Genomic DNA, 23,159 nt, shown 5'->3' on the forward strand with positions numbered 1-23,159 from the left:
TCTCCAGACCTGCAGTGTCACCCTGTGTCTTTTCGGCCCCTCGACTCAGCCCAGGTCTCCAGCTCTCACAGCTCCACAGTCCCCTTGATTCCACACGGACTCACTGCCGAGGCTCCACCCTGGCTTCTCCCTCTATCGGTTCTGCGACGGACTTTCCTCATGGTTAGGATGTGGGTCGGTGCCTGGCTCCTCCCTCCATCGCTTCTGCTGTGAGTCTTCCTCTGTGTCCTTATCTTGGTTGCTCTGTGGCTCCTCCGTGGACTCTTACTCACATTCCTCCATGGACTCTTCCTCCTGCATCTTCTTCAATTGACCTTTTTCTGTTTCCTCCACCCCCCCTTCACTACTGTGTTATTAAAGTTATATGGATCTACCCTCTCCCCGCTCCATCTTCCTTCACCTGCACCTAAAGGACCTTATGGAATTTAAGACATTATTAAAGCAATATTTTTCTGTAAAGCACAAAAGTAATGTGGGTTGTGAAAAACACACAAATATCCCACTACCTTTGTTGCTCTTGATCCTGATATGCTTTATTATACCTTATCAAATTGCATTTATTCATTGAAAAGTTGCCATGTCCAATATGCTACAATGATGTGGTCAAAAAGTTAATGTTGAGGAAAACAGTATTTGTAAAGGACATTTGGTCGATTGATTGGTTATATGCCTTAATTATTTTGGGAATTTGTTTCTAAGTGAATGCTTACAGCCAAAGCAAATTATTTTAAAGGATGCTCAAATCAAATACATATCAGATGTGTCCACAGTGTAACAGATTAATGATAAAAGGTCTGAAGCATCTTTAGTAAGTGTGCAGAAACAGAAAAACCGCCTTAATGACATGTACTGTATGAAACTGATCAGCTGTGTAGGACATCTGGCTTTCATGCTTCTGACATTCTCTTTGATGGGAGGGAAACTGCCTCACATTGACAGACAGGAAAGTTTTCACTTGTGTTGTTTTTACAGAGACTATCTTAGAAAAAGATAAAGGGATCATACAGGAAGAAAAACAAAGGCGTCATCCCCACTGACCTTGTTTCTGAATATCTGACTAGATGGTGTTAAATGTGTAGTACATGAGATTGAATAGTAGATGCATCTGTGACAGACTATTTATTCATGAAGTGAATTTATGCAGATGCTGTTAAAACAGTAGCTGTGGAGAAAGCAATTATGTGCTGTTCTGATTACCAGGCACTCTTGGCTGAAAGACATTATGAGAAAGGACAAAGTCTGGGTTAAGTAAGCCACTATATGCTCTGCATGATTGGCAAGTCTTACAAATAAATCTATACCGCTCAGTGAATGCACTTACTTGAAGACAAAGTATTTTGGAATTATTTCAGTGTGTATATGTTTCAAGTGTTTAGAAACTCATGATCAAATTAGCATACACACAACACCAAACCCTTTCCTTTTGATATGACAAGGCTCTTTTTTCTTTTTAAAAAGAAAAGGGTCCCTGTGTGGAATAAACATGGATATCATTTCAATTTGATCAGTCATTTGGCAAAACCACATCTCATCAAAATTCTGCATTTAAGTAAGGCTAACCACAAGAGAGACTTGTTGCTATGAGAAGCAGCTAATGCATTGTTAGGTTGAAGTGATAGTTCACCCAAAATTTATATTTCGATAATTTATTTGATTGTATGTTGTCAGTGGAATACAAAAGCAGAATTTTTTAAGAATGTTAATGGTGCGTAAGCACAATCAAAGTAGTGCATACCCAGCTATCAAAAATATGTTCTAAGAATGTTTTGCTAACTATTAAACCATCTTGTTTTTTTGTGTGTTTTTTTTATGTTTCAATAAAACATTTTTCTTGGTTATACTATATGATCATTAAGGAAACTTTCCATTTTATGATTTTGCAAACATTATGGGAATTTTACTTTTGAATGTTCTCTGAATGTTCTGAAACAAGCAGCAACATTTAGATGAAAACATCCAACTAAAACATTTCAGAAAAAAAATCTTTCATGAACGATGTATACATAATACAACATTTTGAGAACATTATTAAAGATCAGAACTTTGAATGAACATATTCTATTACCTTGAAGAATGTGTGTTCATAACTTTGATAGAACCTTGCCAGAACATTAGCCAAAGTTTTGAGTGTTCCCAGTTAGCTGTATGACTTGTGCGCTATATTTCAAGTGTTCTGAACAGATGTGAAAGGTCACATCCATGTGAGATCTCATTTAAAACTGCGTACATTCAAACATTCTACATTAAGATTCCAGTTCCACAAAAGAAAGAAAGTCATAAGTTATGGAACGACATGAAGGTGAGCGGGGCGAGGGATCTAGAAGATTATTTATGGGGTAGCATGAGGACTATGAGGGGTGGCAACAAAAAAGCAAGCGTTCAGTTCTTGTTGATTTAGGGCCTGATAAAACATTAATGTCCATAAATATGTAAAACAGTTCAGAGGGACTACAACATAATCATCTTCTGTTTCTATAAAGAATCAATATCAAAGGCACCAAACATTGTCTATTAAATATCAACAGTTTCTGAGGCCTGGTTTCACAGACAGGGCTTAGATTAAGCCAGGATTACTAGACCTTAGTTCAATTAAGACATTGCTTTCAGTTAAAACAGCTCAAACATGCATTTTAGTCTGGGACTAGGTTTAAGCCTTGGAAGTTGTTTTATTAATATGTTTGTGTACATGTTTTCTCAGTGGGTAGCTCTCAGAGTCATCAGAGTGGGTCGTCTCAGAGCAAGAAGGTCCCCGGTTCGAGCCAGAAGTCCCTTCTGTGAGGACTCTGGTTTCCCATACACAGTCCATAGACATTAAGGTGGCCCTTATTTTTCAAGTTTTGATTTATAATTGTCTGACCCCCTCAAGTTGTTCCAATACATGAAAAAATAATTCAGGCAAAATATGAGCTCATTTGAACAATATTTAGAGGTGGCTCGATGACGTTGAAATTTTGTATAATCAGTTATTATGCTCAATTTGTGATAATTACCACTTGCATAATTTTATCTAAACTATTTAAATTACATACTTGCTTATTTAATGGCAATTCTGAATTTACACCTATTTTGCACAAAATATATTCTATGCATTTCTTGCAGAAGCATAAATTGTGTTAACGACGGGCTAACAAAGCCACTTTCACAGAAATGCGTGGTGTAAGAAACTCTGAACTATTGACTTTGAACTGTGCACAGTCCAGGCAAAGTAGCGTTTTACGACAGACTAACTGTAAAATAATTTTTTGCAGCTTAGATCATTTCTATGAGGTGTCCAGAACAACATACTAAGTCCTAAGAAATCCTAGTTGAGGAAATATGTTAAATTCTCACCAATCCGAGATGTGTGCCAATAAGGCCAGGCAACAATACACCCCAATGGGGCTATTTTTTCCTTTACTCCTATCAAAATGAAACTTTACACAATGAAAGTACCCACGAAAAGTTTTTTTTTTTTTGTATTACAAGTTTCTTTGAAAATTTATTTTAATATGCAAATGAGCTATACACTAATCGAATATGGCCAAAATACACCCAAATAGGCTTCATTTTTTCCTTTACTCCTACCACAATAAAACTTTACATAGTAAAAGAAATGAAAAAAATTTTTTTTGTATTACAAGTTTCTTTTGAAATTAATTTGAATATGCACATGAGTGCCACACTTATTGAATATGTCCTAATTTGCATATAGGCAGAAACACCATTCATATGACAAATACATCGACCCAATCTTCATCCAATCATCCTACTGCCAATGGGTGATGGCAATGCTGCTTTTAGACTGGACTCTAACCTGAAAACTGCCTGGCTTGGTAGTACCTGCCAGGGGTATAACCCCCACTGGTATAGTCTTCAGGGTCGGTAACAACAGGTAAAAGGGTTTTTTCTTTTTTTTTTTTACTAACCTAGATATTGCTGTTGCTAGCTTCACATAACACTGCAAAGCTACTTTACAAACGGTGGAAGTCTGATGTGTGGCTCGCCTGGTCTGAAATACTTGCTAACTACAAAAAGAGAAGCAGTTTTGGTGTCTGGCAAAATTATTTTAAAGAGCTGGAATGTCTGGAAAGTGTGTCTATCTGGTTTTTCATCTGTCTTCTGTGTGAGAGTGAATCGTTTAGTTGGTAAGAATGACTTCTGCCTGTAATCTCGTAATCTTACCAACAATACCAATCATTTGTAAATCTACCAGCCCAAAATTTAATCTCACCACATTACTAATGACTAAGATGGCTATTCTGACTTTCTTCTGATGTTATCTGTGGGGGAATGTCATTAGGTAAGGCTTGTTCAAAAAAAAAAAAATAAAAAGAAGAATTTAGAAAGCAACTGGAGGCAAGATTGTACAATCAATTCTTAAGGTCAATATAAGTCTTTTTATGGCAAGTGACCCAGGTAAGTGTGGCAAGTGAAATTTATCGTGTTTATGCATAGGTTAACTTACTGAATGGACATGAATGTGTTAGTTATTTGGCCCCTGTTTTTTCTACTTGTGACTTTATGGTTTCTTGGCCATAAGTCAATTAGGCCTAGTGTTGAGCTCATTTGCATATTTAAAATATATTTTTCAAAGAAACTTGTAAAACAAAAAATTTTACTTTTCATGTATACTTTCACTGTGTAAAGTTTTATTGTGGTAGGAGTAAAGGAAAAAATTAAGCCTATGCGGGTGTATTTTGGGTAGCCTATATTCGATTAGTGTATAGCTCATTTGCATATTCAAATTCATTTTCAAAGAAACTTGTAATACAAAAAATGTGACTCTTCATGGGTACTTTCATTGTGTAAAGTTTCATTTTGATAGGAGTAAAAGAAAAAAATAGCCCCATTGGGGTGTATTGTTGTCTGGCCTTATTGGCAAACATCTCGGATTGATGAGAATTTAACATATTTCCTCAACTAGGATTTCTTAGGACTTTTAGTATGTTGTTCTGGACACCTCATAGAAATGATCTAAGCTGCAAAAAATTATTTTACAATTAGTTCTATTTTTGGCTCCAAAATTTGTTACTTTGCCTGGACTAAATGTGAAAAGATGCCAACAATAGTCAAATGTATGTTGTGCAAGATATATTTGGTTAAATAATTAATATAGTACTCACACTGAACTGTGATCAAGTAATAGGCTATGTGATTTGATGCATTCTGCAAACTGTGTATAGTATTGAATACAATGCTCAATGCTAAACGTTTTAGAATGAAGAATTTTGCTGACTTGTAGAATTGCCTAAAAAAAACGTGAACTTTGATGTGCTTGAGCTACCTCTAAATATTAATATTTTTTGCCCCCTTTTTTTTCTGGGGTGTTTTTAGCATAAATGGAACAAATCTAGCGGGTCAGGCTGCAGAAAAACGAAAAAAAAAAAATTCCGTACATTTAAGGGCCACCCTATTGTCCGCGTTGGTCAGCATCCGTCTGTGCAGTTTGAATTGGCCTTAAGGGCTCTTAGGAAGAAAAACTAGTCTTCTATGCAAGTGATTTCAAACTGTGGTTTGCAAATTTAAGTAGGTCATGCAAAATGTAAGAAAAAAAAGAAATTCTCAAGTTTAATTAACAAGTTAGTCTGTAAGGCAAGGCAAGTTTATTTATATAGCACATTTCATACGCTATGTACTGTGTCTGTGGTGTTCTTTCTACGCACCCAGAAAATCTATTGGACGTCTCCAATAGACCCGATTTTTCCCTAAAATCGGACAAGAGGAGCTCTAGGACTAACACACGGGGTAACCTCGGGTTCACTGCCTCATCAGTCCACACCCCAGAAACCCATTTGTTCGGAAGCTCTAGAAATGGAATCAATCCAGTCCGCACCCCACAGGACCTCGAGTTTAATCACATCAAACTCACTACTCCACCACAGACCCAGGTCATCAGCATGGTTTCATCTCTCAAGTTCCCCAATTAAGTAATTTATATTTATCTCTTACCCAATTCTCAGTGCCATTTGAGTTCAGTTTAGAATCAAAAGGAGGAATACAGTGCAATCAGTCGGACATACAGTTGATACAGTTATACAAATAATTAAGAGTAATACGATTATACATAAATAAACCTCTCATCTGGCAAAACACCGGTGTATCATATTTTGCATAGTTGCTTGTTTTACTGTGAGATTTTCCCATGTGGATTGTACTGCGTCTGTGATGTTCTTTCGACGCGCCCAGAAAATCTATTGGACGTCTCCAATAGACCCGAGGAGCTCTAGGACTGACTCACGGGGTAACCTCGGGTTCACTGCCTGATCAGTCCACACCCCCCCCAAAAATTTGCAGACACTCATAAAAGTAAAGTTAGGAGGGGCTGTTTCATTGAGGACTGTCGCACTACAGCTGTCTTCTAGCCAAGTTTCATTTAGAAGCATACAATCTAGGTTGTTTGTGGTTATTAAAGGGATACTCCACCGAAAAATGAAAATTCTGTCATCATATACTCACCCTCATGTTATTTCAAAACTGTATGAATTTCTTTCTTCTGCTGAACAGAAAGGAAGATATTTAGAAGAATGTCAGTAACCAGACAGTTTCTGGTCCCATTGACTTCCATAGTAGGAAAAAAATATACTATGGAAGTCAATGGTATCTATCTAAAACTGTCTGGTTACTGACATTCTTCTAAATATCTTCCTTTCTGTTCAGCAGAAGAAAGAAATTCATACAGGTTTGAAACAACATGAGAGTGAGTATATGATAACAGAATTTTCATTTTTCGGTGGAGTATCCCTTTAAGTCATTTACTAGAAGTGATTTTTTTTTAAGTTATCAGATGTTTTATCTAAACAGTATCATTTTTTCCCCCACAGCAAACTTAGTTTGATATGTAACAGGCAGCAGATTAGATAGGTTTGCTGTACGGCAAACTTCTTCTTGAGAAGACCTTAGACTTTCTATCATGTAATATAACAGAAATAGAGAAATATTCAAGGCAAGGCAAGGCAAGTTTATTTATATAGCACATTTCATACACAATGGCAATTCAAAGTGCTTTACATAGAAGAAATTAAAATAATAAAAAGAAATAAGAATATTTAAAACAGTTTAGAAAAATAAAATAAAATACAGTACTTTTAAAAATAAAAAAAAGAATATTATTATAGATCTTTCCTTCAAAGGATTCCCTTAAGACTTAAATCTTTCCTTCTTTTAACCTTCAATCTTCTTACGACTTCCATCTATCAACTTTCCTTTAACTTTCTTTTCTCCCTCATTTACTCACACGTTCTTTTCACTTTCTTTAGCACTGCGTTCACATTCTTTCTCAGACGAAAACTTTAATATCGTCATTTAAATACTGTTCTACTTTCAAACCCACATTAATACACGTCACTTTCTTTTACCTTCTGAGTGGGCATTTACAGTTACGGGCTAAATGCCCTGCTGACATAGGAGAAATTAAAATAATTAAAAGAAATAAGAATAATTAAAACAGTTTAGAAAAATAAAATAAAATACAGTACAGTACAAACAGTCGGACGAACAGCGGCACAGTGCTCATTCAGTAAATGCACAGCTAAACAGAAGTGTTTTGAGTCTGGATTTGAATGTGACCACTGTAGGAGCACATCTGATCTCTTCTGGAAGCTGGTTCCAGCTGCGGCTGGCATAATAGCTAAAAGCTAAAAGCAGACTCAGGAGCACTGGGTTCAACACATATCACTGAGAGCTGGTATCAGTTGTTTTTGATTCACCTAGAGCAGATGGAGGAGGGTGTGGGCACGCTGGCATTGTGGTAGAGGCCAAAGAGCTCTCACAGGAGGAGGAGGAGGGCCAGCTGAGCCCGCAGGCTTTGGTGTCGCCCCTTTTTGGTTTATATATGGGGGCTTGTTGTAGGCATACCATCCCTGCTGAAAAATCCAACATAAAACAACATGAATTCCATTTTAGTCTGGTTCATGCTGGTTAGAGATGGGTTTTTCTTTCTACTAAAAGCATGTCACACATCACTTTTAAAAAAATTGCTAGCACACAACAGATAGTTAAGTCAGTAAATACTTATTGGATGAGCCTTTTTAAAAAAACGGTTGTAAGAGGAATATCATCTAATGTTGCTTGGCAACCATAAACAGCTTAGAGTTATACCAAAGACTTTGGATATGCAAAGATGGTGCACTCGTATTACTATAGGCGAAGACTATAGATATAGAAAGACCTATTACTTAGAAATGGGAGAAACTACAACACACAATATGGCAGAATACATCCCGTCTTCTAAGTAAAAGAGCCAATTGCTGATTTGTAAAGTTATTGCATTTAGACATAAGCTTGGTGAACAGCTTCAGATAAATTGATGTTTCCCCATTCAAATAGATAGGAGCTGCACTTGCATGACTGAAATAGCTGCCCAAGAGGTGTTTCAAAGATGGCTGCCGAGTGAAATGACTTGCTTTAAAGGGATGTTGGTTAGACTAATAGGGCCACATTTACTAACAGCTTGAGTCAGCACAAACCCTCTTTTGGCGTTAAAAAACTACTGTCAGGATTTACTAAAGACACACAGTGAAAATTTAGCTCTGAAAAGGCGTGGACACAGTTAATTTTGCGGCTGATCTTATTGCATATGCATTTGTAGGAGTTTCCCTTTTAGGCAAAAAGTTCATTGGAGGAGATTATTTAAATGAATCACGCAAGGTGATATACTAAGGTTTGTGCTTATCAATTTACCAGTGTTTGCGCCATTGGGCATCCGCCCCAAATTGTGTTGGTAATTATGGAAATGATCCGGCTGCATATGCGTTCTTTAATTTGTGCGTCGTTGGTAGATTTTGCGCATAACTTTCCACTCCCATTGGCGCTTTTTTGGAATTGTGCTCACGTTAAGTTAGTACATTACCTGTTTTGTAAATCTTGCCCATAGTGTGCAACAATCTGATTCCCGGAAGTTAAAACTTCGTCCATCTCATAGGGGAACTGATTTTTTACGATAAAGATGTAGATTGACTATGAGCCACGATTGTAAATGCTTTTGTTAAAGCCATAGGCCTGTATTATTCCAAATTATATATAGAGCATATGGCATTTCTAGTCAAAGGTGCAGTATTCTAAGCTATGCTATTTTTAGCTTGTTTACTTTTCCTGACGAGCGAGGGGGGTGAGAGGGCCAAGGCTCAAGAGTCACAGTTCGCTATATATAGACCCCTTTTGCGCCGACGTCACAGTTACGTCACGGCGCTAGCTGGAGGCAAAACAAACGGAAAACTGGAGGCGGCCAATACAAACCAGCACAGATTCGGCTACATAATAAGGAGCTTAAATTATTATTTTTATTATTAAATGTCATCTTGTTGTGTTGTTGGGTGCAAGAATCGATGAAAAATGAGTATGCTGTATCTGGAATTTTTATTTCTAGAAAATATCCACATCTTTAAAATTGCACCGTCACTCTTTACATTGTCGTCTTGGCGCTGGCTAGGCAGAACTGCGGATCGCACACACAAATCTTTACATGACCATTCAGCACATAGTTATAGGCATCTAAAGATTTATATGCCCTCAGTTTCTCTTTACCCTCGGTTTCTCTATCGGGCAGGTGTAGAAGTCAGGCCACTCAACCGTTGGTAGCGTTAACGTTAATCCTGTCAGATCGTCCATTGACTGAGCGTGTACGGGTCGGCCAATCTGGTTCCGTCCGTTAAAATGAACTTTTGCAAATAACAATCGTGGTCCTGGACAGTGAGTGACCTTGCACATTAAGATAAAATTGGATTTTCTCCAGTCATTGTTAAAAAAAACAAGCTAACAAACTGGCAAACTAACGTTAGTGAAGCGGCCAGAGGGATCTTTCTGCCTCCAGCTAAGCCCCGCCCACACAAATACGTCACCATGTTTACCAACTGTAAAAGGACCTATAGCGAACTGTGACTCTTGAACCTTGGCCCTCTCACCCCCCTCGCTCGTCAGGAAAAGTAAACACCCTAAAAATAGCATAGCTTAGAATACTGCACCTTTGACAAGAAATGCCACAATCAGAGTGAGCATCAAAGTTATCACCAAAATGAAACAAAAAGTAATAAAATGCAAATAATCATTACAAAAAACTGCATTATCACACAATCGGTGTGTCATTTCAGTGGAATATAACTGGCCACAAAACCAACAAAATTTAATCTAAGCTGACGCATCATGACTGCACTCAGACCAAAGCACATTAGCGACAGACACTTCTGCATGTTGATAATAAATCATTAGACTGGCACAGCAGCCCATTACATGTATGTAACAGACCTTTTTAAACTTATGATTTGCAGAATTACAGCAAATGTGCATGGTCGCTAAGTTTGCAAATTTACAGACTGACCAGTAATTCTGCGAAATAACTTTTTTTAGTTTAGAAAATACATTTTCTCAACTAAAGCTTAACATGTATAAAACAATGGTAGCGGCGGCCAGAATAAAATCAGTCATGTGACCTATTCAATTTTAAATAACTTGCCCAAACAGCAAACAATTCCAGCAGTAAAGCTTTAGCCTCTTGGTTGATACCAGACATAGACTGTAAAAAAGATAAAAAATTAATAATACAGAATTTGTATCGCTTCCACGTAGCCACGCGAATCGGAATTATCCCGACAACGCTTCATCTGTAGATAGGTTAAGGGAGGGGAGGGAGGCCTTCACAGGGAAGAGACTAGTTGACACTTCAGGACTGCGTTGTTGTCGTGTCCAGGCGCAGGTCCTTCATCAGATCTGGATACGGCCTGGATCCGGCGGACTGCGGTAAACCTCGGGATAAACAGAGAGACTAATATTAGCGTAGACACCATTCTTCTTATGATGTAACAAGTACATCAGGATTTATGGGAAGTGTTCCTGGTTCCGGCTGACCTAATCTTTGCAGCCTAACATTGAATTATAGAAGTCTATAATGTGTTATGTGTATGGTAGGTCAAAGAGATGTGTTTTTAGTCTAGATTTGAACTGACAGAGTGTGTCTGCTTCCCGGACAATGTTAGGAAGACTGTTCCAAAGTTTTGGTGCTAAATAGGAAAAGGACCTACCGCCAGCAGTCAATTTTCATATTCTAGGAATTATCAACTGGCCGGAATTTTGAGATCACAATAGACGTGAAGGACTATAATGCTTTAAGAGCTCGCTCAAGTACTGTGGAGCTAAACCAATTAGTGCTTTGTAAGTAATCAACAATATTTTAAAATTTATACGATGTTTACTAGGGAGCCAATGCAGTGTTGACAAAATGGGGCTAATATGGTCATACTTCCTGGTTCTGGTAAGAACTTGAACTGCTGCGTTTTGGACCAGCTGTAGTTTGTTTATTAAGCGTGCAGGGCAACCATCTAGCCTTGATGTCATGAACACATTAACTAATTGTTCCGCATTAGTCAATGAGAGCATATGAAGTAATTTAGATATATTTTTAAAATGCAGTTTTACAGATACTAGACACGTGACTTTCAAATGAAAGATTGGTATCAAAGAGCACACCCAGGTTCCTAACCGACGACGAAAACTTGACAGAGCAGCCATCAAGTGTTAGACAGATTTCTAGGTTATTACGTGTGGAAGTTTTTAAGTTAATTACTTTTAACTTAAAAGTTAATTAAAGGAAATTACTAGTCATCCAATTTTTTTTTAATCAGCTATGCATTCTGTTAATTTTGTGAATTGGTAAGTTTCGTCAGGGCGTGAAAAAATATAGAGCTGAGTATCATCAGCATAACAGTGAAAACTAATTCCATGCTTCCTAATGATATCTCCTAAGGGTAGCATGTACAGACACAGAAACGTCCTAGTACTGAGCCTTGTGGTACGCCATACTGAACTTGTGATTGATGAGACATCTCTTCATTTACTGCTAATGATAACAGTCAGATAATTATGATTTAAACCATGCTAATGCAATTCCAGTAATGCCAACATAATTTTCGAGTCTATTTAAAAGAATGTTGTGGTCAATAGTATCAAATGCAGCACTAAGATCGAGTAACACTAATAGCGAGATACAACCTTGATCAGATGATAAGAGAAAATCATTTGTAAATCTGAGAGCAGTCTCAGTACTATGATATGGACTAAATCCTGACTGGAAATCCTCGCAGATACCATTTCTTTCTAAAAAGGAACATAGTTGTGAGGATACTGCCTTTTCTAGTATCTTTGACAGAAAAGGTAGATTCAAGATCGGCCTGTAATTGACTAATTCTGTAAGATCAAGTTGCGTTTTTTTAACAAGCGGTTTAATCATAGCCAGCTTAAAAGTTTTTGGTACGTATCCTGATTAATTAATGATATTAAGAAGAGGATCTATGACCTCTGGAAGCATCTCTTTCAGTAGCTTAGTCGGTATAGAGTCTAACATACAAGCAGATCTAGCAGCTTTTAAGGCCTCTCTGTATGCAATCGAGCTCTCCTTCCATGAAATGCAAAATGTCTCTAGTTTTGTTTTCTTCCAGTTGCGCTCCATTTTTCTGACTGCTCTCTTAAGGGCCTGAGTGTGCTCGTTGTACCATGGCATTGGACTATTTTCTTTAATCTTCTTTAAGCGCAACGGAGCAACTGTGTCTACAGTGCTGGAAAAGAGAGAGTTAAAAGTTTCTGTCGCAATATCGAGTTCTTCTAAGCTATCTGGGATGCTGAGATGATGAAACTGATCAGGAAGATAATTAATAAAGCAATCTTTAGTGGCAGAAGTGATAGGTCTAACATATTTGTAACACGGAGGAAGAAGAAGTTTACACAAGACTAGATAATGATCTGAGATGTCATCACTCTGCTGCAGAATTTCAATGGCATCAACATTGATTCCATGTGATAATATTAGATCTAGAGTATGATTACGACAATGAATAGGTCCTGACACGTGTTGTCTAACTCCAATAGGGTTAAGAATGTCTTTAAATGCCAATCCCAATGCATCTTTTGCGTTATCTACATGTATATTAAAATCACCAACAATTTATACTTTATCTGCAGCCAATACTAACTCTGATAGAAATCAGCAAATTATTTGATAAAGTCTGTATGGTGCCCTGGTGGCCTGTATACAGTAGCCAGCACAAATGTTAACATGATTTTTCATTTACACTATATATTGTTACATTAAGCACCAACACTTTAAGCACCAACACAAGCAACCAAACTAGACTTCTTAGTAATTTTGAAAATATTACTATAAATTACAGCAACACCTCTCCCTTTGCCTTTCAGACGAGGTTCATGTTTATAGCCGTAATCTTGTGGGGTGGACTCATTTAAAGTAATGTAGTCGTTTGGTTTTAGCCAGGTTTCTGTCAAACACAGCACATCTAGATTATAGTCTGTAATCATATCATTGGGATTGAATATTCAGCAACCCAAGTTTTATCATTTGCTCATTTGAATTATATCTGTTTTTTTTATCTGTTGAACATCAATTACATTTTTACTCTTAGATGGGTTTGGAAGTTTTTTGTATTTCCTAATTCGGGGAACAGACACAGTCTCTATATGATGATATCTAGGTGAAAGAGTCTCTATGTGATGGGATTTATCTGACCTTGGTGACGTGAGATGGCTGGCAGACGGTCGGTTTAGCCAGTCTGTCTGCTTCCTGACCTGAGCCCCAATTCATGTTTGAGGTCTAAGACTATGTGCCATATTACTAGAGAGAAGAGCAGCACCATCCCAGGAGGGATGAATACCATCTCTTTTCAACAAGTCAGGTCTGCCCCAAAAACTTTTCCAATTGTCTATGAATTCTAGATTATTTTGTGGACACCCCTTAGTCAGCCAGCCATTGAGTGAGGGCAATCTACTAAGTATCTCATCACTCCTACGAACAGGAAGGGGGCCAGAGCAAATTACAGTGCCTGACATCGTACTTGCGAGTTCACACACCTCTTTAACGCTAATTTTGGTGATCTCCAACTGGTGGAGTCGAACATCATTAGTGCCGACGTGAATAATAAACTTAGAGAATTTACGATTAGCATTAGCCAGCACTTTTAAATTTGCTTTGATGTCAGGCGCTCTGGCTCCAAGCAAACAGGTGACTATGGTGGCTGGTATCTCTATTTTCACGTTCCGTGTAATAGACTCGACAATAACTAGGGCACATTCATCAGGATTCACAGTGGGTGTTTCACTGAGTGGGGAGAACCTGTTTGTTATGGTAATCGGAATGGAAGAGCGGTGTTTTCGCCTACAGCACCTCCCCGTCACCCAGTTGCCCTGCTGCACGGTCTCTACTTCAGCCGGAACCGAACAATGTACAGAGATCACTAAGCTAGTCGCATCCAAAGCAGTATCTAAAGTCCTTGCACTCTTACAATAAACCTCGATTAAAGTTTGGATGCGTGTCTCTAGTTCTGAGATCTTCTCCACCAGCCTGACTATCTCCCTGCATTTACCACATGTAAATCCTGTTCTGGCAGAGAAGGCTATGCTATATATGTTACATGAAGTGCAAGTGACAATAAGAGGAGATGATGACATGACTCACCGTGTTTGTTGACTGATCCTACTCACCTAAGGTTTGATGAACTTGTAAAAGGCACGAGAGAAAAATAAATAAAGAGCGCAAGGATGGCACGCTAACAGGCTAGCGAATTACTAGCGTGTTGTGCTAGCAATAACAATTTAAATTGAAGCTAGCGATGTCAGGTTAATGTGTGATGTTGAGTAAGCTATATTTAGCAGTATAAACAACAAGGAATGATAGTAAATAATGATTCGAAACAGAAAGATATACAAAGCCGGAAGTAAAGCCGCGATATCAAGGTCCCGCCCACACTCCCGCAGAAACGGTTAGTACAAAGTTTATTGCAGAGCAACTCATTGTGTCAGTGTATTGAAACTCCAATCTCCTCCCGAAAATCCCCCCAAAAAGTTAGTTGGACTACTTTAGCCGCGTTTCCACCGAAATTACCCGGAACAATTTGTACCAGGAACTTTTTTCCCAGGAACTTTTTTTGCCCCAGACCGGTTGCTTTCTGCGTTTACACCGCGGTCTAAAGTACCGGGAAGGTAAACTGCGCGCAACTGCTCCTCCCAGTCTGCGACGGACAGTAATCAGTTGCGCCACATTTATAATAAGTATGGAGGAGATTCAAACTGTGCTGCAGTTATGTATTGGTTTACTAACGAGGTAATTAACAAAACAAAATAGACGAGCACTGATACTAAAGCGTGTTCAGAAAGCTCGTATGCGTATAAAATTAGACAACGTATGTTATCAGTTATTGTGAGATGCCTGGGACGAACGCGCAAAAAAAAAATTCCTCTTTCGCAAATACGCTTAAAAAAAGCCTGAACCCCGTCTATCAATCATAAATAGTGACAGTCTTGTAAATAGTTGTTTGTTACTAACCTAACCTTGCAATAAATGACAATGTGTAAACATAATGACTTAATAATAAAAGCTGTGGCAAAAAAGAGACGAGCACTGATAAAGCGTGTTCAGTAAGCTCGTAATGCTAACGTTAGATATAACATTTGTATGTTATCAGCTATTGTGGACATTGACCGTGAGATGGCTGGGACGAACGCGCAGAAAGTTTCCTCTTCCACAAATACCCTTAATAAAGCCTGAAACTCGTCGCCAGTCCACCAGTTTTTTTTATTAAATTCCATATTTGCTGACAGACAACTCTTACTGCATGAAGCCACGACACGAACCGCAATAGATTTTTTAAAAAGGGAGGTTAAAAATAAATAAAATGCTGCGTGGAATCATCCAACCAAAATGCGCCGTGAACACAACCAATCAGCTTGTGCAGCGCACAAGTCCCACCCCTGAAAGTTCCTGAACTTTGAAAAAGTACTACCTCATGAGCAGGGACTATCGGAGGGGGAAATATTTACCCGGAACTTCATTTAGACCCTGGTTCCTGCGGTGTAAACACATCGAGTACCAGCCCAAAGTTCCTAGTTCCTGGGGAAAGTTCCTGCGGTGGAAACGCGGCTTTTGTTTAGAGAAGTTCCTGTTTGTTTTTATATTGCACAGCACTTTGGTCTGCAGGTGCAGTTGTAAAGTGCTTTATAAATAAAGTAAATTAAGTATGTAAGTAAGAGAAGCCGATCGAGACGCTTTGGCTTCACTTTTCAGGACTTGTGCAGCACGCTTGGTTGATACTGTCATCCAGGGGTATCGCTTAATTGATGTGGTTGAAATGCTTTAAAAAGCTTTGGCTTTCTGCACAAAATGAAACTCTGGTGTAGGTCTTCCTTTGCTGATTAACTTCAGCTTTTCTTCAAAAGTTAATCTTGTAAATGGCGTGGATAATAAATTAGCAACAATGTCCTCCTCATTAATATAGCGGTTTCCTTATTAAATATTGCTTTTTTTTCCCTCCGATGGTGTTCCCCACAGCAGGCAGAAGGCATCATAAACTTGATTATAACAAGCTCCACCCATTTAGACGGACGATATGATTGGTACATTTTCCTGTCATTTGAAATTTGTCTCTCAGTGACTTGCTATGGTTTGGCCCTCTGTAATTTCACAGCTGGACCATCAGTCACAGAGCTGTAAGCGTTAGGCAGAAAAATCCTAATATGGAGAACACGGACGTCTACACAACACTAATGGCTTGTTTCCACTGAGCGGTATGGTACGGTACGGTACGCATTTATTTGCGTTTCCACTATCAAAAGTTGTGAATGGTACCAAAATGCCGAACCGTACCGTACCACTTTTTGGGTACCCTTCCGTTGTGGTACCTAGCACAGTGGAATGGTACTAAAAGGTGGAGCTAGACTCACTGCATAACGTTGATTGGTTGACAGAGAATCGTCACTTGCGCGTGCTACAAGTGGAATGACAACATAAGAAGCGCCATTTTTTAATATACAGTTTAATATAATACTACTGTTACTGTGTCACGAAATGTAATTTTAAGAGTTTTTCAAGTGAGAATGTAGTTGTTTAAAGCTCAAATCTGTGGTTTATTTATAAAGATTTATGAAAATTTGAGATCTGTGCAATCACCGGGCGCTCGGCGCTCATGTACCCCACCTGGAACAGCCTTTCCTCGGCTGGCCTTTCTGACGTTTGCCGCTGACTCTGACGTCTCTGTAGTGGTTAAACATGAGATATAATTCGTCTTGTGTATATCTAACGGGTGATATTTGGTCTTGTGAATCTATAATTTGTTCCCTGGCCGAACTGAGGGCTAAGTGAAATTTCATAACTTTATATTTAGGCTATTTAACTTTACCATTGTATGGTTAGACTAGAGCGCTGACTTTGTATATTTGACTGAATTGTTTGCTTTATTTCTTATTGTATAGCTTCTTGTACTTTTTACTTATACTTTTATAATGGCTATTATGGATAAAACTGAAATTTAACAAAAAGAGACAGGGTTTAGTTTTGTAATTTTTTATTTTATTACAGTGAAGATGATCAGAGTACAAATGCACATATTGCCTGAACCATATTAATAAGTTAAAATTTTTTTTAAATTTAAACGAAAAGAGGCAGGGTAACGACCGGAGTAACGTTAGCAGAGCGAGCTGAGTGACACTTTGAAGAACGCGCTGTTCCATTTGCAGAATTACCGGACTCGCGTCCTCATGAGTCATTCTCCTGAGCTGGACTTGGCAAGTCCGAACTTTGCGTACTTGCTATTGAGAAACGCCTAATGTCGGCGCTTGGCTTCTTGTGACAAACAGGCCGAGAAGCAAGAACCAGATCTGCTGTATGTCATCCATTGTTGTTTATGTCGCTTTCTTCTTCGCGCGAAAATGACGTCGATCGCTTCTTTCCGGCATAGGCTGCCACGCCTATCAAGTAAGGGTACTGTTGGCAGTGGAAACGCTAGCCGATTCATGGTTTACCAAACCGTACCGTACTGTACCGTACCGTTCCGTACCTGGTCTCACAGGATTCCGTGAAATGTCCACGTGCCCTTAACTCAAAATCCGTGGAGCCATCACGGAATCGCCCCAAATTCCGTGATGCGGCCACGGATATTACTCCAATGCAAGTCAATGACACTGACCTTCCGTGGTCCACACACGGATACCCGTTTCAATGACGGAGTACAGATCTCACTCAATCGACGTGCTTTCTCATTTGGAAACGCAACATTTGAAGTATTTGTGAACTTTTCCAACAACAAATGCCATAATGACGTTAACCTGACTGTTATTGAAGCTATTGCATTGTCCTGTCATCATAAAATTTCGGTTTGTTTCAGTTAGCCTAACCAAAGTCCCGTGATGGCACCACGGACCTCAACAACCTGACCTCACTCATGGACGTTGTAATGTTGCTGGCTTGTTTAGGAACGTATAAGCTTTAGGTCGACTGTGTTGCAATGGCATGTAATTAACTTGACATTTTGTCTCGTCCTGTCATCATAAAATCCAGTTTGATGGCGTTTTACACCTATTGCTCGCTTGGCTATAGTCAGATCTAAAATCTGTGATAGGAGCACGGAGTGAGTCTGTGGTGAGACCACGGATAACTCCAACGCGCAAGTCAATGACACTCATCTTCCGTGGTCCACACACGGATGCCCGTTTCAATGACAGAGAACAGATCTCACTCAATGGACGTGCTTTCTCATTTGGAAACACAACATTTTAAGTATTTATTTATTTTCCAACACCAAATACCATAAAGACTTTAACCTCTCTGTTATTGTAGCTATTGCATTGTCCAGCCATCATAAAAATTCAGTCTGATTCTGTTAGCCAAACTGAAGTCCCGTGATGGCACCACGGACCTCAACAACCTGACCTCACTCACTGGATGGTGTGATGTTGCTCACTTGTTTAGAGACTTGAAAGCTTTATGTCGACTGTGTTGCAATTTTGTCTTGTCCTGTCATCATAAAATCCAGTTTGATGGCGTTTTACACCTATTGCTCGCTTGGCTATATAGTCAGATCTAAAATCTGTGATAGGAGCACGGATTGAGTCTGTGGTGAGACCACGGATAACTCCAACGTTCGTGATATGGTCACGTAATTTAATCTATTGATTCGTGCCACGGACACGTTTATTTCGTAATTTTTCGTCTTTCGTGATTACAGCTCGATTATTTCTGCCTGTCGGCTGCAGCAGAGAAGCTGTTTAATCAACATTTATTCACGAGATCTTATCGTGGTTTATGTGTTTTTTTTTAATGTTATTATTTCGGTCTTATTGCCAGGGAAGCTGGATTGTTTTGCTGTTTATTGATCTTTTTAAAATGATATTTTATTAGTAGGAAATCGCGCTGAAGAAGTCTCGTTCCGAACACACATCGCGATATTTGGCATCAGTTCACGTGTGTCAGTTGTTGGTAAGTAGCCTAGTAAATAAATACATAAATACGCTGTCCTAATAATGTGTGATATAATGTCTTTTCTGTTTGTCGATATTAATCTGCCAAATATATCTGCCATTTCCACGGAGACTTTGCGTTTCATTGCTTTCTAATTCAAAATATATGATTAAACACTGCCTGTCACGTGACGTGCTATTGAGAGTGAGGAGTCACGTGCCGATTTGGGCGGGGTCTGAGCCGGTCGGCCATGATGGCAGGATACGCTATCGGTTGCCAGGGGCAACAGTGTAAGAGCTATACAGAGACGGAGGAAAGACGGCTCGAGGAATTATAACTATAATAGAAATTACGAGAAAATTAAGAAGAGATGGAGAAGAATGCGGCAAAAGAAAAGGGTCCTTACAGGGAGAAACTTACTACCAATGCCAAACAGAGGTATTTAGAGAAGCTGGCTGATATTAAAAACGTCGACCCATACGAGCTGCCTGCATGCAACATATTAATACCCTATGATTAATACACTGACTGTTCATTGAGAGTTCTCAATAAACACTGTTAAATACTGTTAAGTCATATAAAGGTGTTTAAAGTGTTTATTTCAAATTGACAGTCATTTCATAGTAGATTAGATTAACGTTACATTAGATTACACTTTATTTTAAACAAAACAAAGTCTGCACTCAGACAACACTTTTGCACATATTTGCCAAGGCACAGCAAACAGTAACTTAATTGCAGCCACCCAAGAAATCCGGTGTCTCCTTGTCACATCGGAGACATGCTCTCCTTCATGCTTTTTCCATGTAGGGAAACGAAAAAGCTGTAACACATGGTTCCTACGGTTTCCACGACAATCGTGTGAGACAATGGAGCAGTTTTTTTTACACAGCAGTGTTTTCCAGGTATTCTAAAATAGTGCGACAACCTACTACCAATACAAACAATGAACGGTGCTGGCGGGTATCCTGCCAACATGGCGGAAAGGGGAGGATGACGCGGTCTCTGGGGGTGGGGCGCTGTGTCGTGACGACATCTCCTCATTCTCAATAGGCTTAGATATTCATATCAGATTAAAAATAGTACAATTAGTTCCAAAGTTGTATTTGTAGTAGAAGCACAGTAAAAACAACACTTACCATGCTTTTACCACAGTAACATTAGTTTTACTGTGATAGGGTGTGGTAAAAGGACAGTAACCACAAAACTTACCATGCTTTTACCACACTATTGGTAGTTTTAATGTGATACTTATTGTAAATGCACAGTAACCACAACACTTACCATGCTTTTACCACAGTAACCCTAGTTTTACTGTGATAGGGTGTGGTAAAAGGACAGTAACCACAAAACTTACCATGCTTTTACCTCTGTATTGATAGTTTTAAAGTGATATTTGATGTAAATGCATATTAACCACAACACTTGCCATGCTTTTAACGCTTTATAATGTAACATCCAATATTTGTAAGGTAAATCAGTACTTTTTCCTTTAAATAATCCTATATATTATACATAATTATATTTTCTTTTCTCTTTTTCCAGCTGAAAAGACCAAAAGGGCCTTTCGGACTCAGTCAGCCCATTATTGTTTGAGGAGAAGTAAACGGAGGAGACGGAAAGCTGCAAAGGCAAATATTCACAATGGTATGTATGTGTTGGGTTTTAACCCTAAATCAAACATTTTATCAAGCATTTGTTGTTTCTTAAAACTTTTCTCACAAAACCCATATCCCAATCAGTACAAACATAGTCTGAAAGTCTTAATAATTCACAAGATTTAACAAGTTGTCAAATTCGTACGATACTCGTACATATTGGACAAAGGCGTCTGCTAAATGACTAAATGTACATATTTGTATACTCGTACACAATCCTGCAGCTTTTACTCCTAGTGCTGTCATTGGCTACTGCCTCAATTCCTGTACATATTTATCGCGATATATGTAAATCAGTTGCGCCACTTCTTGGAAAGTTGTCGGATATCACACACACTGTCAGAAAGTTTATATTAATTGCAAATTGGTCCCTGTCTGTTCATGTTCCAGTGATACATGATGTCTCTCCACACCTCATAACCTACCTCTGTTTGCAAGAGTGGAAAAGCTTATCTGACTTGTCACATGACATCAGATACTCGATTATTTTGTCATAATCAGAATGTTACACTGCTGATAACTGTCCCGTTTGCATGTAAATCATTTTCATATGATTATTGCTTGCTATTAAAGACATACTTTTATTCATAGAAATGCCCACATATCAGTGAACTTATAACATAAAAATGCTTTTAACATTTAATTATGCAACACTCTCTACAGAAAACATATCCCACGGTTATGGATAAACTCACAACGTCATCATCAAGTGCTGTGCTGGGCACATTGGGCAACAAGTGTCCTCCAACGTATTCGATCCGTGGCCAAGTTCTCCACATCTTCCCATGGGACACTGACATTCTTCAGGTCTTCATGAAACATCTGTCTCTGTGTCTTCCTTGGTCTTCCCTGTCTCCTGCATCCTCCTGGTGGTGTCCACTTCATCACTGTGTTTGGGTGTTGTTGTTTGGGCATGCGTAGGATGTGTCCAGCGAGGTGCACCCTTTGCTCTGTCTCAGTTTCTGAAAGTCCTCATGTGGAGTCCCACTCCTCCTCAGGATCTCTTTGATATATGCAGAACCAATACTGAATATAGTGATTTATCTTTTTCCATATTGTTAAAGCATTTTGTTTTCTCTTTTCAGCTTCATAAACTGTACTTGATTTCTGCCTAATGCCTTTATAAAAAAGGGTCAGTGCTCATCAGGTGTTTTGCTAAAGGACATATTCATTGCATAGTTAAAATAAAAGTGACCAATAATCACAAGGATATAGAATGAAAGTTGAGAATGTAAAATGTTGTGCTTATGTTTTTGCCTATTTGTTCTTTAAAGCGACGAAACAAATGTATTTCCACATAACAAAGTTGAATCTCATCTTTTGGTTTGTAAATATATAACTTCATCATAGCAATTTTTTGAACGTTAATGTATGTGTCACTATAATAGATTGCCCCTGTATCTGGATATTTTAAATTAACTGATTTTTATACTGTTGTGCAGTAGTTTTGGCGCTACATTTGTCTTTAAACAGTTTGACATTAAATATTGGAATAAGCTTTCAAAATTGTGTCCATTCATTGTGCTTTTGTTACATTTATTTGAATATAATTGATATATCTTTGACTATACATACACTGTAAATGTTAGAAGCACTTTAGTAGGCCTACATGCAATTATCTTTAATTAAAATACTGCAAAACTACTCCTGCTGTAGGCCTTTGCTTAGAAAAAAGTTTCTCTTTCAAATGTATTTATGCATCAGTCTAATCAAATAAGCAAATTTGTGTCATTGATCATGTGAACTCGTTTTTGGACGGTAACCACACAAAGAGTCTTTTGTTTTTAAATATGAGTGTTATAATTTAATTAGAAATAATACATGTTTAACAGCCTTAATTAAATATTTAAGGTATCTATCCCTGCAGGCGGAACCAGAAGAGATCTGTCATCATTTGCCATAAATGGGCATGTAAGTGTGACGCATTTATTCAGCTGGGTTTGTATTGGCCGTGACTTTATCGCAGAACTCGCTGTGATTGGACAATCGTTTAACCCATATAAACTGGCGCTTCATGTTACAAAGTATGGTTTGGTGTTATTATTACATTAGTTATACATTAAGCTAACTATAAAGTGTCTCTATAATGTGAGAAATTACTCCTTTACCGAGATCCTAACCCTAACCCTAAGCATGTCTGCACATTTCAATGAACTACAGAACAATGCTTCCTGTTCCACTGATAGAATGACAGAGATATGTGGGTAATGTAGTATAAAACGTTTAGTAATAAAACAATAAATGTTAAATAAATTATATATTTAATGGACAACTGGATATCTTCATTGCGCAAACCT

General features: G+C 38.4%; 1 protein-coding gene and 2 long non-coding RNA genes across 4 annotated transcripts in view; 1 reads left to right on the forward strand and 2 right to left on the reverse strand.

Moving 5' to 3' along the window:
• LOC309503164 (uncharacterized protein) overlaps positions 1–23,159 on the reverse strand; it is a 111,120-nt gene that overhangs the window by 9,941 nt on the left and 78,020 nt on the right. The gene's annotated exons all lie outside the window — the stretch shown is intronic.
• Positions 6,917–8,996, reverse strand: LOC309503680. Its single transcript, XR_014207813.1, has 2 exons — positions 7,320–8,996; positions 6,917–7,266 (listed from the first exon to the last, which is right to left on the reverse strand). It is a non-coding gene; the product is annotated as an uncharacterized lncRNA (long non-coding RNA).
• LOC309503179 lies at positions 19,185–22,368 on the forward strand. 2 transcript variants are annotated; one of them, XR_014207535.1, is made up of 3 exons: positions 19,185–19,222; positions 20,750–20,851; positions 21,526–22,368. It is a non-coding gene; the product is annotated as an uncharacterized lncRNA (long non-coding RNA). The 2 variants fall into 2 exon arrangements; XR_014207536.1 differs by lacking the exon at positions 19,185–19,222 and having other exon boundaries at positions 20,260–20,851.

Source organism: Leuciscus leuciscus (assembly GCF_965113295.1).
Source record: "Leuciscus leuciscus genome assembly, chromosome: 7".
Lineage (NCBI taxonomy): Eukaryota > Metazoa > Chordata > Actinopteri > Cypriniformes > Leuciscidae > Leuciscus > Leuciscus leuciscus.